This window comes from Pinus tabuliformis, chromosome 2_2 (genome assembly GCF_031772625.1).
Source record: "Pinus tabuliformis cultivar Carrire ecotype Pingquan chromosome 2_2, CPIR1, whole genome shotgun sequence".
In the NCBI taxonomy this organism is placed as follows: Eukaryota; Viridiplantae; Streptophyta; class Pinopsida; order Pinales; family Pinaceae; genus Pinus; species Pinus tabuliformis.
In genome coordinates, this window is record NC_142300.1 from 969,118,404 (window position 1) to 969,138,868 (window position 20,465).

The window sequence follows — 20,465 nt, forward strand, 5'->3', positions numbered from 1 at the left end:
GAGGAAAGAACTTATATAATGTTCATTAATGGCCAAAAGTGGTTAATGGGAACTAAATTTCTTAACATAGGGTGAAAGATACTCTGAAACCTTCCAAAGAAATATGTCTATGAGGCATAGTAAACGAGTTTTGGAGAAAGTGAAAATTACATCGTTGTCTAACAATAATATTCCTTAGCGACAACAGTCCATGTATCATTCAAAAATACAATCCTCATCCTCATCAACAAAAATATAACAAGATAGTTGTTCAGCAAAAGAGGCAATTCTACTAGTACTTCCAGTTCCACTTGAATCACCACTAATATCAAAAGCAGCTAGAGAGATTAACAATCCTCATCCTCATCAACAAAAATATAACAAGATGGTTGTTCAGCAAAAGAGGCAATTCTACTAGTACTTCAAGTTCCACTTGAATCACCACTAATATCAAAAGCAGCAAGTAATTCTTATCAACAAAAGTCCGTATATCATTCAATTTTTATTGCCTGCTACATTTTCCCTTTACCTTAGAGGAAAATGGTTTCTTAGAAGGTGTGTCATTTTTCCTTCTTGATAGGGATTGGTTTATGTACTAAAAAACTTAATTGCATGGAAAACAACTGATCATATCTTAAGATATGCAGCTGGACAAGGCATAACTTTAGCCTTTATTTAATCCTTGAGCAAAGCATATGTTCGAGGAGTTGGGGCATCACGCACACCTGTAGATAGATCAGAAAGGAGGAAAGAGTTTATATAATGTTCATTAATGGCCAAAAATGGTTAATGGGAACTAAATTTCTTGACATATGGTGAAAGAATCTAAGAAACCTTCCAAAGAAATATGTCTATGATGCATTGTAAACGAGTTTTGGAGAAATTGAAAATTTGAGGCTGAAGTCGAACAAGGGTAGTTGGGGTGTTCTGCAGAATGGAACTGGATGAAACATGAATAACCAAAGAGAGAAAAAAAAGAAACGCAAATCATCGAGTATTGCAACACTAAGTAATAGGGCGCATCCCCTTGGGCCTGCATGTCACATGTTCTTGTGTCGGGCACGTGGACATACTTGACACATATTTTTCAATTGTCTGCCATGCATAGGACACGTGTCCTGTTTAAGACGTGTTCCATGTCTATCTGTCATTTGGACCTTGTTTATCTTGATGTGCTTGATACTCAAGGTGCCAAAGTATGTAAAAAAATATCAAAAGGTGTGTGTGCATGTGTCTTGACATGACAAAATATGTGTCCCAACATGTGTTTGATGTAGCTAGCTCTCTTTTCTAAAGCTTCTAAAAATTATCTTTGTCTACAATTAAATAAAATAAAATAATATTGATATATGTATAATTAAATAAAATAAAATAATATTTATATATGTATTCTTCTGATGAAACATCTTTCTGGGAAACCTCCCCATATTCTGTGGAATTTTCAGATGGATGGTAGATCAATTGCATGTTGCAAAGGTGACTGATAACCCCAAAGGACCAGATGGGAATAGATATGGTGACCTCTTGGATGAAGGTGGGTTACCACTCAATAGGTACTTTGATCATTTTGCCATCGAGTGCTTTCACTTAATATTTTGGGCATTTAGTATGGTAAAGGGGTGATTTGGATGATTCACTGATCTTGACTGTAAATATGTCCTCTCACCTTACTAGGAGGGTTAATCCTTAGCCTTAGTCTAGTGGGATTGTTAGGTCCCTATAATATTAGTGATTCCCCCATTACTATTGTCGTTGTATCCCTTATTGTTATTGTTGTGCCCCTATTGTCCCCATATTGTTATTATTGTGCCCCATAGAATCCCTCTATTGCTATTTTTGTGCTTTTATATTATTATTGTTAGGTCGGTTTGGTTATATTGTGACCCCTTAGACTCCTATATATAGAAATGAGGTTTTTTCATTTGAATCATCCAAGAATTTTTCATTTGTGTAATGTAAAGGAGGTTGCCCTTTCGAAGAGACTTATTTCTAAGGCGTTCATCTATATTTTCTATCTTTTTGTGAGTTGGTTTCATAACATTTGGTGTCAGAGCTTTGGATTCTAGGGTTTTGCTGCTCCAAACAGGTCATCGTGGCATTTTCGCTATAACTTTGTTTTTGCAATGTTTCATAAGCTAAAAAAAAACTATTTGAGACGAAATCGCACTGAACCTCTAATCCAAATTTCAGATTTTGTCTCGCTATATTTTCGGAGATATGATCTGAGGAAGTTAGGGTTTTGCAAGCTCCAGAATTTCATCTAAAACAGGTCATCGTGGAATTTTCACTATAACTATTTCGCTACGAAGTTTTAGAAGCTAAAAAAAAACCCATTTGAGAAGAAATCGTTCTGAATCTCGGCTCCGAATTTCAGATCCTGTCTTGCTATATTTTCGGAGATATAATCTGAGGAAGTTAGGGTTTTTGCAGACCCCGAATTACATTCCAAACAGGTCACCTTGGGAAAATCGTCATAACTTTCGCTCTGAGCATCAGATTGAATTTTCGTAAGAAGTTACAGAAAGAGGACGGACTGTAGTTTTTTTGGGTATCATTTTCAGAACCTAAGGTTGAAACAGTAACCCGTGGCACGTCGTATAAATTTGCTCTACTGAACCAGTCTATACTTAGACCATTGTGGGAGATTTGGCATAACTCTTCATTGGAGAATCTAATCTTGATCAGACTTGCGGGGTTAGAAAGATTACTTAGAGGGTTACCAGAGGAAGCAATTTCAGACCTGGGAGATCCAAAATTACAAAGATACATCAGATTCAATATCGAGCTCTTACAAAGTGAAAAAAGGTGTGTAGTTTTTTTTTTAAATTTTTGCATAAGCTTGGTTTGAAAAATTAGTTTGAAGGAATTCAAAGGGCATAGTGAAGCATTATTATCGGTAATTGATGCCTCGAAGAAAGAAATTGTAAAGACCTAGTAAGCAACGTGAAAGCTTTAGAATGACTCATGAAGAAGAGGAAGAAATGCAACATGATATATCAAAATTACGAGACCAAGTGCAACAAATTTCACTCGCATAAAAAGTAATAGAAAATAAGATGGATGGTTTAAAGAAAGGCGTAGAAGCTAAGATGGATGGTTTAAAGAAATGCGTAGAAGCTAAGATGGATGGCGTGGAAGCTAAAATGGATGATTTAAAGAAAGGCATGGAAGATTTGCAGACAAATTTGAAGACAAATTTGACAAAGTTTCTACAAGAAATGCTTACTAATGGCGAAAGGGTAGGAAAGGGAACTCATGATGAGAACAAAATAAATGTTAATCATGATTTCATAGACTCTAACGTTGGATCGAAGAACCACCATGTTCCAAAGATCGATATGAGGAAGTTTGATGGCAAGGATCCTGAAACATGGATACTACAGATGGAGCAATTTTTCGATCTCCATAATGTTCAAAACACACAAACGGTACACATTGCAACTTTATATTTGGAACCAAATTAGTTTGTATGGTATCGATGGCTTTGCTCTTGTAAACAAATTGTCACTTGGGCTATTTTTACGGATAAAATGTTAGCACATTATGAGGATAAAAAATCAACACTTTTTTTAGCTAATTGATAAATCTCAAACAAAAGGGTTGAGTGATGGAGCACATTGAGGACTTCCAAAAATTGAATATAAGGGTGAAAGATATTCCAGAGGAGCATAGGATTGATGTGTTCATAGGGACTTTAAAAGATAACATCCAACATGAGGTTCGCCTTTGGGAACTAGATTCATTGGAGAAGGCATTCAGGTTGGCAAGAAAAATGGAAAGCAAAATTATGACAACAATGAAGCCTACCACTCACAATCATAAAGATGGAAGTGTTACTGCCCCTAGCCATCCACAACCTACAAGGTTGACACCACAACAATTGGAAGAAAAAAGAGCAAAAGACTTTGTTACAGTTGTGATAACAATTACACTAAAGGTCATAAGTGTGCAGAGAAAAAATTATTTTACATAGATTGTGAAGAGGAGGAAGAAAAGGAACAAGAAATGTCAAAAAAAGAAGATATACACCAGGAACAAACCCTAGAAAAAGAAGAAATGAATCCGACCATATCTTGTAATGCATTGGCTGAAATTACCACTCCTCAAACTATCAAGATAGAAGGGCATATCAAGAAGAAAAAGGTAATAGTGTTGATTGATTCGGGAAATACCCATAATTTTATTCATTGTAAGATAGCCAAGGAATTTAATTGCTTCTTATATCTAGACCAGAGTGTCAAGTGATGGTTGCGAGTGGAGGAACCATAAATTGCTCAAGAAAGTGCCATAATATCAAGCTATCCATGGGAAAATATGTATTGAATAGCCCAATGCTTTCCATTCCAATGGGTGGTGCTGATGTTGTACTAGGAGTCCAATGGCTACAATCCTTGGGTACAATAGCTTTTAATTTTCAAGAACTTTTCTTGAATTTCTCTTCAGAAGGAAAGGAAGTTGAATTAAGGGAAATTGCAGGGAAATCGGGAAAGATAATCAACTCTAACGGAATGACAAAGCTTCTAAAGAAAGAACAACGAGGCATAATTGCACAATTATGTTCACTAGAGGTTCCCACATCAAAATCATCCATTTCTCGAGATCTCCAAAAAGTTTTGGACAATCATTCCAAGGTATTTGAGACTCCCAAAGGCCTCCCACCTATTCGTGATCATAATCATGCTATTAATTTGATTCCAGGAAGTGTTCCTCCAAACATCAGGGCTTACAGATATCCTTATGTCCAAAAGAGTGAAATTGAACGTATGGTTGCAGAAATGCTAGAGGCTGGTATAATTCAACCTAGTCAAAGTTCTTTCTCTGCTCTAGTAGTATTGGTTCACAAGAAGGATGGCTCATGGCGCATGTGTCTAGATTATAGGGAGCTCAACAAGCTCAGTATTAAAGATAAATTTCCCATTCTTGTCATTGATGAATTATTGGATGAATTGCATGGATCAATTTACTTCACCAAGTTGGATCTTCATTCAAGATATCATCAAATCAAAATGAAGACTGAAGACATTCCAAAACAACATTTAGAACTCATGAGGGTCATTATGAATTTATGGTCGTGCCTTTTGGCCTTACTAATGCACCTTCTACATTTCAAGGTTTGATGAATTCCATTTTCAAACCCTTCCTTAGAAAATTTGTGTTAGTATTTTTTGATGATATACTAATCTACAACAAGTCTTGGAAGGATCATGTCCAACATGTTGACATGGTGCTCAAACTATTGGAGGAAAAACACTTATATGCAAAAATCTCCAAATGTTTTTTTGGAGTACAAGAGGTGGAATATCTGGGTCATATTGTATCTCATGAAGGTGTTAAGGTAGACCCTCGCAAAATTAAAACCATTAAAGAATGGAAAATCCCCACATCCATAAAGCATCTATGATGATTTCTCGGGTTGACAGGGTATTATCGCAAGTTTGTTAAGAATTATGGGAGAATAGCAACACCTTTAACAACATTATTGAAGAAAGATGCATTTTCATGGACTCCAGAAGCAACGAAGGCCTTTGAATATCTCAAAGAGGCAATGTGCCAAGCACCAGTCTTAGCTACATCAGACTTCACAAAAACCTTTATTGTGGAATGTGATGCCTTAGGAAATGGAATTGGTGCTGTTTTAATGCAAGAAGAAAGATCCATTGCTTTCGAAAGTTGTCCAATCAAAGGAAAGTATTTACACAAAGCTATTTATGAGAAGGAAATGTTGGCAATACTTCATGCACTTAAGAAATGGTGACCCTACCTAATGGGAAGACATTTCAAGGTAAAAACAGATCATGATAGTCTTAAATAATTTTTAGAACAAAGATTATTTTCAGAAGAGCAGCGAAAATGGGTCACAAAGATGTTGGGTTATGACTTTGAAATCATCTACAAAAAAGGGAAGCAAAATGTTGTGGCAGATGCACTCTCAAGAAAGGATGAGGATGTGGAAGCATTTCTTTGTGCCATTTCTATTATCTAACCATATTGGATAAACGAAGCAAGGGATGAATGGAAGAATGATGATGAAGTGTGGGCACTTATTCAAAAGATACAACAAGATCCCAATACATATGATACATTTAGCTGGAAAAATGATTCGTTAGGGTACAAGGATTGGTTATATCCATGTAAGAATTCCCAACTCAAACAAAAGATTCTTAGGGAATTGCACACCTCTCCCTTAGGAGGGCACTCGGGATTTCTAAAAACCTACCACAAGGTTAAGAAGGATTTTTTTTTGGGATGGCCTTAAATCGGACATTCAAAAGTTTGTGGCGGAATGTTTGGTTTGCCAACAAAATAAAGTTGAAACAATTAAGACCCCAATACTATTACAACCTTTATCCATTCCAAGCCAATGTTGGGAGGAGGTTTCAATGGATTTTATCATAGGTTTACCCAAGTCCGAAGGAAAGAGTGTTATCATGGTGGTAGTTGACAAACTTACCAAGTATGCACACTTTTGTGCATTATCTCATCCATTTAAAGCGAGTACAGTTTTTATTGCATTTATGGAAACATTTCAAAAGCTACATGGAAACCCAAAGATTATTGTAAGTGATAGAGATCCCATTTTCACTGGAAATTTTTGGACAATTATTTTCTTGTCTTGGTACTCAGTTAGCTCATAGCTCATCTTATCATCTTCAATCTAATGGGAAAACTGAGATAGTAAACAAATGTTCGGAAGGATATCTTCTTTGCTTTGTATCTGATAAACAGGCACAATGGGTCAAATGGTTGCCTCTGGCTGAATGGTGGTATAACACTTCCTTCCATACTGCAACAAAAATGACCCCATTTATGGCACTTTATGGATATCATCCACCATCTATCACATCATTTTTAAGAGAAAATTCTAAGGTTTAAGCAATGGAAGATCACATTGAGCATCAGCAACAAGTTCTCCAACTCTTAAAGGATAACCTCACCTTGGCGCATTATACAATGAAACAACAGGCCAATCAACATCGCAGCGAAAGAAGTTTTGATGTAGGTGATTGGGTATTCCTACGGTTACAACCATATAAACAAATGTCCCTCAAGCAAGCTAAGAAGGATAATAAATTATCACCAAAGTATTATGGTCCGTACAAGGTGTTGCAAAAGATAGGTACTATGGCATACAAATTGGAGCTTCCTGCAGCTTCTTGAGTGCACCCAGTTTTCTATGTTTCATACTTAAAGAAGGTTATAGGTGACAAGCTTCTAGTTCAAACAATATTGCCAGAACTTGATGAGGAAGGAAAAATCATATTGGAACTTGAAGCAGTCAAAGAAACAAGAATTTGACAGCTACGAAATCGATCAATTTCAGAGTATCTCATCAAGTGGAAGAACTTACCCGTTGAAGATTCCACATGGGAGGATGAGAATTTTATACAGAAGCATCCAGAACTACTCAAGCATTGAGGACAACACTTTTTTGAAGGAGAGGGGCATGTTAGGTCCCTATAATACTAGTGATTCCCCCATTACTATTGTCGTTGTATCCCTTATTGTTATTGTTGTGCCCCTATTGTCCCCATATTGTTATTATTGTGCCCCATAGAATCCCTCTATTGTTATTTTTGTGCTTTTATATTATTATTGTTAGGTCGGCTTGGTTATATTGTGACCCCTTAGATTCCTATATATAGAAATGAGGTTTTGTCATTTGAATCATCCAATAATTGTTCATTTGTGTAATGTAAAGGAGGTTGCCCCCTCGAAAATGCTTATTTCTAAGGCGTTCATCTATCTTTTCTATCTTTTTGTGAGTTGGTTTCATAACAGGGACCTTCCCTTGAGGCCTTAGGGTTATAGCCATAGGAGGGGCACTACTTGGAGAACTTAGATTGAAGTAGCGTGTTCATTCTCCTTTGCACCATGCTTAACACTTTCCATGTCACATTATAAGCCCTTGATATACCATCTCCATTCTTCGAGTTTAACTTGTCATTGGTTCATTGGAGTTTGGCACCCTCTTATCCACATTCTTGAATAGGGCCAAGAAACATAGCCTTGGAGGTTGATGTAGCTAAAAGAATGAAAAAACATAATATGGCCACAAATAAAAGAAAAAGAAAGTCAAAATGCAAAAGATGGCCGGGACATAAGTTAGCATGTGTAAAATAGCCTGACATGAGCTCTACCCTCTTCATGAGCCATCACCCGGTTCCTAAGCACTTAATGCTCCATCTCATCAAAAGGAAACCTCGCATGTGCCAACTCTGATGAGTTATAAGTTGCCTCATCTTAAGGGGTAAATTGAATGCTATAGTATATCATAAACAACAAGCTCTAACCCTTGGGCTATGCACCAAAAAAAAAAACATTAGTATGAAGAAGGAAAAGGCGCACTGGAGGGGTGGAAAAAGTAGGCTGAGCAGGGTAAATCATGCGTCCATGATTGTTCCCCCCATTACATCTATACACTCAGGATGTGGACTCCCATTAGCTTGTCCCTTGACCATGGCACTTGACCATGATGTCTTTCCCTTCCATTGCCACTTACTCACACCGACACCTATTGATTGAAGGGTTAACGTTGGGAATGCCACCTCCCTTTGGGGGTTGGAAGCGCTTAATAGGGTTTACAACCTAGCCACCCCTACAAAGGTAGGGAACACCTTTACAAGACTTGTTCTAGTTAGATATTTGAAGGTGATCCCAATTTGAAGTATTAATATGCCCTTAACATTTAAGTATGGTCCACTTAGATGCGTTTGTGATCTTGGTCTCTAATGAATGGTTGTTTTCACTTGAGTTTAAGTTGGTTTTGTCAGGTGGTTCAAAGCATCAAAGGCCTTGAGGGCACCTCATTCCAAATGATTCCCAAGGCCATATGCTACATCCCAAAGAGCATGATGACTTGGCCGATGCAATGTTGCACTTTTTTGGCAGAGCATTAGATCTTTTGATGAGTTGAGAAGTTGAGATACATCCCCAAGCACCTTAAGAAGCCAAAATGTTGGGCTTCTCTTTCCTACCATGGAGGATTCTTGCTTATATACCAATGCACCTAGCATGCCCCAAGGCTAGCCTTGACACTGCTTGATGGGCATGCCATGATCCAGGGCCTAGATGAGGATGGTCATCCTTAGGATGGTTGAGGAGGGCTTGTTGCACCTGATGGAGCCATAATGTTGGAGAGAGGAGGCACTGTTACTCAACATTTTGTGGGTAATGTCCCTAGGAGAATTTTTTTCTCCAAGATGGTCCTCAGCCAACAGCCCCTTGCAGCCACTAGCTAGCTCATTGTGCCATCTTCTCCGCCACTTGTGCCAACCATGTGGTCCCTCGCCCATCCGCCATGATCGTATGTTTGAAGGTGGGCCTCCTAAATCTAAATGTATGCCTTGTCATTTGGAAATTGAGTATTGTAGTTTGCTTATCATTGACACTTCTGGGCATGGATTAATGGGGGGATGCAGTGGAAAGAATGGGCTAGGTCTGTGCTTTTGTCCCCTAGACCCTTCTTGGGAATTAACCTTGGATTCTAGTCCCGTGGGATCTCTTTTACTGACCATTTGGTTCCAGGGATGGTATTTCACGGGAAACCCTGATTTTGGTTGCATGGTCCCGCTCCCTTATCTGCTTATATTACCCTCTTTCCATTCATTATTACCCCATCCATCATTTCTCCTACTTGGGTCCACATTCCTCCATCGAGTCCACATAGGGTTAGCTCGCCCCTTCCCCTTGCCCACACCTTGGGTCATGGCTTGGAATGAAGCCCAAAGGTTGATGTAGCTGAAAAGAAAGTTAAAAGCATATATGGCCACATTCAACAGAAAAAGTACCACAAAATGCAAAAGATGGCTAGGACAAAAACATTTAGCACGTGGGCAAAAGTCAATACATGAGCTCTACCCCATCATCATGGTCATCACCCTGGTTCCTATAGGTTCTATCAGCCTTCTTCATCATATAGGAACCCGTGATTGTCCCAACCCCTGGTGGGCGATGAACCGCCCCACCTTAACGGGGGAAATTCACTACTATATTTTATACATCATGCTCTAACCCCCTTGAGCCTCGAGCAATTTATCAAAGAAAATCATAAAAAGGCATAAAAGAAGGGTAAAAAAATCAAGGCCAGGGCACCTCATGTACCACGATTGTTCCCTCCTACACATTAGAAACTCAAGTGTGGGCTTCCCTCTTGTTAGCTACCCTTGTACTCTAGCATGTGACCCATGGGTGCCCCCTCCCATTACCTACTTCATTCACCTATCTGCCACATGCCACCACCTTTTGACGGATGTACCTTGACTATATTATCCCCTTTAGAAAGTAGAAACCACCTAATAGGGTGCTTGGTTAACCCCATTTGGAGTTTAGGAGACATTAGCACATCCCGAAGCCCATTGTGGAAGGGCAGGCTATTATGAAGTCCCCACCTATGGTCCATGATTAGGTAAGCTCATTTACTCGATTTCTCTAATGAATTATTGTACTGGAAGGCTAGGGGATGCATTGGATCTTATACATGATTGCAGATGGTTTCCATTTGGGGTTTGGTCTCCTTATACGGGGTCCTAATCCTCTAGAGGGCTACATTGGCCCATGTAGGGTGAGTGTTGAGAGCCATGGGTCTCCACAACAGCGGATTGCACTCCATGGATCCCCACAACCATTTAGAGATTGCTCATGGTTCACTTATTGGACGAGGAGGATGCACTTGATCCATCATGCCCGACCGACCCCAAATTTACACCATACACTTGGTAGATGATCTAGGACTTCCACGATGGTGTGGCATCACCTACACCATCATCCTAGCCCTTGAGGGCATCCTACATGCATCTTTGATTTGTTTGGAAACCCATGAGGACACTTGTGTGCCCTCAGATGTCATTTGGAGCACTGCAGTTTATTACAAGGGGCCACCCCCTTGCCCACTGCTTTTGAGGGTCCTTCTATTCATTATGGCACCCATGGATCTCATTAGGTCTCTTAGAGGGCCCTGCGACATGCGTAGATTATTATTTGATATCTTGAGAGGTTTATCTTTTCATTTATGAGTTAGTTTGGTGGGCTTGTGATTAAAAGTTGTATTATTAGAACATTATTTTATTTTTGGGGCTTATGCCAAGGAGGTTAATTCAAACTCCTAAGAGTGAGTTGAGATCATTTCTCATGATCACTTTGTGTTGGATCTCTCTCTTCTTTAGAGAATTTCGCACTTTTTTTTGGAGGATGAATTGGAGCTTTTATGGATGAATTTGATGTATGGTTGTTGGTCTAACTTCTCTTGGAGCTTCTTTATTGTCATTTGTGAATGGTTGGATATACTCTACTGCATGTAAGTACGAAAATTTGATGTTATTCTTGTTACTTTTGTGATATATGTGCATGTAATTACGAAACTTTGTTGTTATTCTTGTTACTTTTGTGATATATGTGCATGTAAGTACGAAACTGGGATTTTCGTTTTTTTAGGGCTAATTGTTGCATGCAATTATTGCTTAATATTGTGGAATTGTCTCTATTATAACGTTCTCTCTATGTATGGGCCATGTAGTATGAGCGAAATCTCGTAGGGGTAAAATTTGACCTTGATAAGCCATTCGTCTTGTGCATTTGAAGTATAAAAGCTGCAAAATTGCTCTCACTTAACCTAGAGGGTTTGTGAGGTAATTTTGAGGCCTCCTTGATTAGGAACCAAGAAATCTTACGCATAATCAACATAGACTCCATTCTCCCAAGGATTAAGGTTTTGATCTACCAAGGGTGGTCACCAAAACTCTTATTCTTTCACCTTCTCCCAAGCCTAGCCACATTAGGGTGCCTAGGGCATCAATTTATCGACAAGTTAGCTGCTAAAAAAATTCAATCTCCTAGGTCTCCTATGCTGGCCTTTCCTCTAGCCCTCCTCCAAAGTTGAAGCCATTCTTACGGTGGAGTTGGGAGAAAAGCCAAGCCCTAGCTCTGGGACCAAAATTTGCCCTGTGATCCCCAATGCTAGCACTTCCTAGGGTCATAACACCATCTTTGAATAATTATTTTTTCTTTGATCCTCTCCCCACCTTGTCCAGGGTAAGGATATAATTGGTTGCTACATTCCTTTCTCATACCCTAGACTGGGTCCACTTGGCCCCGTGTGGTCCCACTCCGTTGAAGGACCATTCTTCAAGAACCATTCGGGATTCCAATTCTAACAAGGATTTTAGGGATTAGGAAACTCCTTCATAAGTCTTACCCCATAAACATAACCCTCAAATCCTCTCTTTCTTTCCCTAGATAACTAGTACCTTGCTTACAAAGCAAGCAATCTGTATCCTTCAAATTTTGGGAAAGGGATATTCTGGTCACTCATATCCATTGACTTATCCTTCGTTAGTGAATCCACACATATTGGGTCTCTTCCCATCAGTGAAAGTCTGTAAATAGAAGAGAGCCTTAGCTGAGGTGACAGTGCACTAAGACTCCATTTGTTGCCCTGACCTAGCATTTGCCCTTTAGGGATTCCCCTTAGGTCCCCTGTTAGTTTGAGCAGTAATAGGCACCATGTTGCTCATATGTCACACATGGAGATTATGTGTGGCACCCGCAACTGGATTTTGGACCTTTGGAGTTGCTCTGATGCATGATTTGGGAATTTTCCTCAAATGGAGGATGATCTTGATGCTTGGAGGCATTTGCAGCCTTGTCTTTTCCTTGATGGAGCATTTGGTGTTGAAAATTGGCAGCTCAAGGATGAATTTCCTGATCTAAAATCTCATTTTGACAATTTTGGAGTGACTTTCTAAAAATAGAAAGTCATGTCTAGCATCTCAGGTATGACTTTCCAAAAATAGTACATCACCTTGCATCAATTGGTAATCAAGTATAGTTGATGGAAAATCACTTAACTTATCATTAATCAATCCTAATAGTTCAATCTCGACTTAGTCATCAATATTATTATTATTATTATTACTATTATCCTTTATGATACTATTATATTATTATTGAAAGGAAATATATGTCTCTCAATCATGGCACTCAATCATTTGATATGTAACTCCCCTCAATTAATGCAAATGTTACTCTCTCTCTCACTTAATGGATACATTACACTCTCTCTTACGCACTCATTAATAGCATGGCATATTCCTCTTACAGACTCATTAAAGTATGTCATAAAAGATTCCTCTTATGCACTCTTTGATGTGTTAACGCTTGAAATTTCACCTCAGGCTGAAAAAGGTAAACTCCAAGGCAACATCAAACCACTTAGCCTCGTAGCTAGCCCTACGGGGCAGGAGAGGCCTCTCTCCGGTCTATCTCGATAAAGATCTTCAAAGGGCGAGATAACCAATAAGGAAACACTGATTTTAGGCTAGTAAACTGATAAAAAGGTTTGAATTGGGAAGTTTTAAGATTTTGGTGGAAAATCGGGGAAAGGCAATTTTGGGTGTGGGGATTGGACACAGTTTTTGCAGGGGGTTCTTTGGGGCAAGGTAGGAGACTGTATTGATGCCTTTGAATTAAGTGAATGGATAGGAATGACCGGCGAGGGGCTAAAGAGAGCAAGAAACCTTCAAGAGTTCTCTTTAGACAAATGAAAACATAAATATTAAGCAAACTTAAAAGCAGAGCATGGCAATCATGAATTCTACTTTAACACTTCATTCGCCTAATTTGCAGAAGGAAAAGTAAGATGATGAATCACATAACAAATTTATAAGCACAAAGAGATACACACCATCAATACATGTAACCACAGGAATCCCAAAAAAGACTGCAAAACCCTGGTCTTTCTTCCTTTGCCAAAATTGCAGAGATACAATGAGTAATACAATAGAGCTTCTCCCTCAAGAGTCCAACCTCTCCAACCCCTGAAAAAGACTAAGAAAATACATAATATAGGCAAGCTAACACCTTTCTCTGCCTCTAGGGGTCGAGCTCATCCTTTTAGGAGCTGTTTCAACCAATTCTAAACTGAGCACTAAAATCTAGGCAGTCAAAACAACTTGCCTCTATAAGCTAGGAAACCAATTCATTCATTAAATTTTTGCATATCTTATGAATGAATCTTCTAGAAGAGATAAATAAGTGTCAAAATATCATAAAATTACATCATTTACAACAAGGAGGATGAAAATCAACTCCAAAAAGTCAAATCCAGTCAAAACTACGTTTTGCTGAGCTGTAGGTTGAATTCCTGTGCAAACTGCCTGATGGGTCGCGCACAATTCCTGAATGGGTCGTGCGCCTTTGGAGGCACTTCCAGGTGTCCAAATGAGGCAAAAGTGGGCTTGTTGGAAAGGTCTGGATGTCTACTTTCCAACCCAAGTGGAATTTCTGAATTTGGTGGTCATTTGCCCCTCCAAAATTGAAATCTCCCAAGACTGCTTCCTGTGTGTCAAAAATGTGGCATAAAGTCATTTTTTGCTTGTTTTTTGACTTTCTGAAGGCCCAAAACTTGGTGAAATTTCTTGGCAATGGCTGAGCAAGTGTAACTTTTCATGACAAATCCATAAATGCTGAGTTTTCCCAAAATGGAGTTGCCAAATGAAAGGGTCGCGCGCGGCGCACGACCCATTGGTGGAGAAAACATGTTTTTTGCCAGAAAAATCACAAATGACCCAAAATGCTCAAATTTTTTTGAAATTTGTGCTGGAGTTGAGTTATTTAGTATCATGCTCCTTCAAAGAAGCCTCAGCCAAGATGTGGAGGGGGTCGGGCCTTTTCCTTCGTTTTTGTGCTTTGGCCAACCTCCTTGGATCTGGCGATTGCAATTTTGACATTTCTCTAAAACCATGACACCTGTGCAAAAAGTGAAGGAGGTTTTTCTTCTTTGGCATGTTATGGACAAAAACCTCTCTCAGTTTCCCAAAATTCATCTTTGATTGCTCTGAAACGGCTTTTGAGTGACACTTATCCCGATGTGTGGAACAAGGGATTTTGTCGAAATGAAGCGAAATGAAGGGGATAAGAGGCTTCTAAATTCTTGTGGAAATTTTCGGAAGTAGGGAGGGATGTTAGGAAGCAGGGGAAAGTGGAATCTCAGAGATTGAGTGAGGGGAAGGGGTCCAAAAGGGCAAAACACAGGCCCAACTTAGAAAATTGCCAAGTTGTAGCTAGAAACTAGGGTTTGTGCAAAAATGAGGAATTTGGCGGATCTAAGGGATGGGAAGTGTTTGATAAGGTATTTTAAGGATAGGGGAAGGTGTATGAACATCAGGAAACAAGTTTTGCCGATGATTTGACCGTCCAAGAGAAATTGGCTTCAAAACCCTAGGAGAGGAAAATGACCTTACCTAGGTGCAACTGAAGCATGGACAAGGTGTAAAAAGACTCATTAGACACTGAGATAATAATGAAAATCCTATGAATGATGATAGACTCAGCTGAATAGTGACAGATTGGCGTTTGGGCAATTTTGAAAGGAGTGAAAGCAAACCCTAGACTTAATGCCTAGTGACCAAATTTTGCTTGAAAACTCTTTGAAATGACAAAAATTGACCTTGACACTCTGAGACCACTTTGTAAGAGCATATTTGATCACTGGAGGAAGGTTGGAAAGATTGACACTAACATGATGCATATGTTACATTCTCTCCATTATGGCATAAGTTACTAAGGCATGCATACCTTCTTAGTGGCATGAGTTACAAACACATGCATACCTTCTTAATGACACGAGTTACAAAGGCATGCGTACCTCCCTAAATGGCATATGTAACTCCTCTGCAAGGCATGCATATTGCTCCTTTATGACTATAATTTGTTGCTCTTCCTATATATATGTATCTTATATCATCTCATTCTCTCTACTTATTGTGAAAGAAGAATTTGAACTTGAGAGAGAGAGAGAGTTGGAGAGACTCGAAGAAGATTGTGAGAGAGAGAGAGACTTGGAGAGTAAGAACAAAACTCGAAGGTTGATTCAGTGTTTGCATCAATTGCTACTACTAGTGATCTTTATGCTACAACTTGTTCAGATTTGGGTGAACTTACTCATTCTCTTGATCTCTCATTGTACTTTGTATCTCTACTGAACAATGGATATCTAATAGAAGAAGAATGTAGTTGTGTTTTCCTCTTGTGGGTTTTGCGCTGGTCATTGGACCTAAATTCTGTGCCTTATTTTGTTTGTGGTTGTCTTCAATTGTGCATTTGGTTTATGTTCTATCTACAATTGTTGAACTAATATTGCAGCAAAAAGAAGTTTTGGAATAAGTAATTGTTAGAGCATAGAACATCATAATTTCAACATTTGGAGCCCAAAAATGTACTGTCCCATATGTATTAATTAGCTCAAGGGAGGACAAAATACCCTATCCAACCTTGTAGGTTATATTCTTTGATAAAGGGGGAAACCCATTATTTAATGTTTTGGGGCAACATTGGGTAAATTTTGGGGTAGTTGGGGCAAAAAACCCAAGTTGTGGGTTGCACATAAACCCCTCACATTTGATTAAGGAGGAGAAAACCCCATGAGGAAATCTGTAAATAAAGGAGAGTTGGAATCACTTTTCCATCATCGAATTGGAATTGAATTGTATTTATTTTCTTGAGCCTGAAGCTCTGAGGGTTTTAAGACCCCTTTTTCCTTTGTTTAGTTTCGGTGGAGTTGATCCCACCCTAGCTAGACACCTTTTTCTCTCTGTCTACTACAACTTAATATTCTTGGATATCTCTAGTCGGATTTGGTACATAAGGATGTGGTTCTATTCATGGTTATTTGTTTGGTCAAACAAACACAATAAAGGTTACTTGTAAGGTTCGTTTGGCCCTAGAGATTCGACTAAAGAGATGAGGATTTGTGGAGGAATTTCTTGAGGCACCACAGTGATTCTAGGACAACGAGATAGAATATGTGGCACCATAAACCCTTCTAGAGTTTGTCTCGTCAGAGTGTGTGTGGAAGCGTCTAACTTAGATAGCGACACCATACCTGTTTCGTGGCAACACTGTGGTCGAGCTTTGCAGTGAAGGCTAGTCTAGACAAAGGCATCTATTGTAGCGAAGTTGAGACAGTTCCAGGCATAGTAAGAAGACAACAAAATGGCCGGATTAGTTTGAGGTTATTTCTGGAGGCAACGACCTTGTACTTGGTCGTCATAGGGCTGCATGTAACCATAGTATGGAAACCAAACCCTATAACAGTAGTTTGCACCATTTCAACACTCATTATATGACTATATTCTGGACAACGAGTTGTTCAGGCTACACTCATGAGTCGCGGGTCTCCTTAGGAAAAGTAGTCGGGCCCTATTGGATACACTGAGGGGTGTGAATCTGTATTTCTCTTCAATTAGTTAATTTTTAACTTCACAAAACATTAGTTATCATTATTATGTAATAAACATAAACATTCATCACATCAATAAACAACACCATTCAACAATGCACAAACATCAAGACAACAGACAATAGATGTTTAGGTGGAAACCCTTCAGGGAAAAAAACCACCGAACGCTTCTTAATATTTGTCTTAAAATTTTTACATCAATTAGGAAGCTCCAACTTCCGATATTTTCAACTCCAACTGAAGGTTGCTCCAACCCCCTAGTTTACAAGCTTCAACATGAAGGACACTCCAACGCCCTGGTTTATTAGCTCCAACTGGAAGGACGCTCCAACGCCCTAAGTTTACAGGGTCCGACTTGAAGGATGCTCCAGTATCCTATTTACCAGTTGCAACTAGAAGGATACTCCAATGCCTTATGTAGTTTCCGACCTACCCTAGCACCACCCTACCACTCTAATTAGTTGATGGACCACACTTCATATAGTTTCAGACTGGAGCCACATGTGCCCAATAATCAATACAAAACAACCTACAATGCAATCTCTGGTCAATCAAACTTGCCTCTGCTTAATCAACATATCAACATGTCATCAACCATAGTCTTAAGTCAAGGAAGCCCTAACATCTATCAACTGTCCACACATGTCAATAACCCTGCTCAATGTGCCTCTGTCAAGCTCTGGTAGTCACATGCACAATCAGATCAACCGCTGTGCCAAACCCTAGCTGGACAACCTCAATCCCTCCTGTCAAACTCTTGGTAGTCACATGCAAAATCAGATTTGCTGTTGTACCAAACTCTAGCTCTACAACTTTAATGTCTTTGTTTAAGTTACATGTGCTTCTGTCAAACTGCTGAAGAACAATGATGTCCAACCCAACATACCTTAGCTTCTCTGCTGTTGAAAGATTGTTGTCACTTGGTGTCTACAATCTCTGCTTTTACAGATACTCTGCCTTTATGAATGCTGAAGATGAACCTCTATCATTATTCTGCAGAAAAGGTGATGGTACCTGTTGCACTCAAACTGTCAAAGTTCCAGGGAAGCAGAAGTACCAATTTTTTCAACAAGGATTGGATCAAATATCTACAGTCCATTTGTCATGGTCATCCCATTATGCAAGTTATATATTGTAAATGATCTTAGTAAAACCTTGAGTCTATGTAACAATCTAGGTAAGCCTATACTTTGATGACGAATTCCATCCTAGGAGGCTATTTAACTTGACTGGTTACCTGTGTTTTTTGACACGACTAATCATAAGAGTTTTTTCTCTCCAGTTTAAACCCCCAAAGCTAGGGTGAAATTTATTGTCGAATTATTATGTGAGTCCTAGTGTTTTAGTAGAGTCTGATGTAAAAGTGGTTTGGGAAATTTAAGCTAATTTGTTTAATTATTTTATTACAAATCACTTGGTTTACTAGATCATATTGAGTCGCAGATGAGTTATGTGTCTTGAGGGTCTAAGACAATTGTGTATTCTCTCTTTGAGTCTTGTAAATGAAAAATCATATGTATTAGAGGGTTGGAAAAATAATTAATCCCCTCATGTGTAAATTAATTAATTTTTTCTGGCAAAATAAAATTTAATCATAACCTGGAAAATTAATAAATTAGAGTCAAATTAAATTGTCTTAGGAAAATAAATTATCCAAATGGAAAATTTCGTGGGTCTTGAAAGAATCAAGTTTTAAAGGTCATCTACCAAGGGAATATTCTATATTTCAAGAAAATTTGGACTCTTGAACCTTGGTGGTTAAGTCAAAATCAATTTTTTGAGGATATTACATCAAAATAATTAATTTTGAGCTAATAAAGGTGGAATTAAATGATAAATTCGAAAATTCCTTAAAAATAAAAAATCAAGAGCTAAGATTAAAAAATCTTGAAGTGTTTATCAACAACAAAGATTATTTTGACAAGGATAAAAGAAACTAGCCGCTATTTTTCCATTTGGAGGATTTATTTATAAATTAGAGAGTCAGTTAAGTCTCTAGTCATCTTGATCTCTGGTTAGAATTGTTGCTGAAGCATTTTGTAAATTATTGTTCTGATGTGAACTATTTTTTCTACTATAATAAAAGACTTTGGGGTGCAACTCGAGGTGTTCTTGTTTGTTGATCTGTGGCATGTATTGACTATGGGCTTCTTATGTGGTGCTTTACTTGATATATTTTGAGATAATACATAGTGTTTGCAGGTACTCAATCCTTGGTCTCCAAGTTCACAGACTGTGAGCAAGGATCATCTTGCTTGGATTCCTAGTTTTTATATGGTGGATTAAATCTTCGCTAGGGCTATAGTGAGCAATAATTTTTTTGAAGCGTTTTAACCATTCTTTCAAGAAAAAATATTAAATAATATTTTCTCAAAATTTGTTTAAAAAACCCATGTACAATTTGTAAAATAATTTTGTAATTTTAAGTGTAAATTATTTTTCTAACTTGGGTTGGGGTTTTAGATCTATTTTGTATATATTTGGGGTTTGGGTGTTTTTATTTTCATTTTTGCAAGTTGGATCAAGGGATCAAGTGAAAAAAGAGCTAGATCTAGGCCCTCGAGGGTAAGATTTAGTCTCTAGAAAATTTTGTAGGGGCATTTACTGAAGATTTGACGACAAAATTCAGATCTGGAAGAGTTTTTTTTCTTTTCGAGACACGGGTTTTCAGTTTTTGGCTTCCTCTTGCCATTTGAGCCCTTGATCTATCATTTCATCCCTTTTATCCTCACAAATTGGCTTTCCTTGGCCTTGTTTTGCCTTTTCTTGGCCTCTTTTTCCATAATCTACCCAAAACACTAATCTGAAGTTTTAAAGCTAAATACTTGGCGGTTTTGCAGGATTAAGGTCTCAATTTTTTTTTTTTTTTTTTTTTCGAAGTGGCAAAGTGATGCCAAAGTTTTAACAATTTTCAGCAGTAGGATCTACAAGGCTTTGGGCCTAGTGTTTGATCTCTAAACCCTTGTTTTCTGCAGTTTTATTACACCAATCAAATTACTAATAATTAGGCCCTAAAATCACAAAGTAAATGGTCAAAGTCATTTAAAATTGCAAAATCTTTATTTTCACAAATTTTGGTCTCTTGGGTATTTGAGTTTTGGCCTAGATCTAACATTTAAACTTGCTAGATTTTTCTGCATAACTGGAATTTTCTGCAGATCTGAAATTTCTAAATCAAATACTTAATAAAGGCAAAAAATTGAAATTTTCAATTTCAGATTTTTTTTCTTTCTTTCTTTCTATTTTTGGAAAT

The 20,465-nt window shown here is 38.3% G+C and overlaps 1 protein-coding gene across 1 annotated transcript in view; it reads left to right on the plus strand.

The window, feature by feature from the left end:
• LOC149196459 (delta(14)-sterol reductase-like) overlaps positions 1-20,465 on the plus strand; it is a 280,806-nt gene that overhangs the window by 48,942 nt on the left and 211,399 nt on the right. The window lies entirely within an intron of this gene.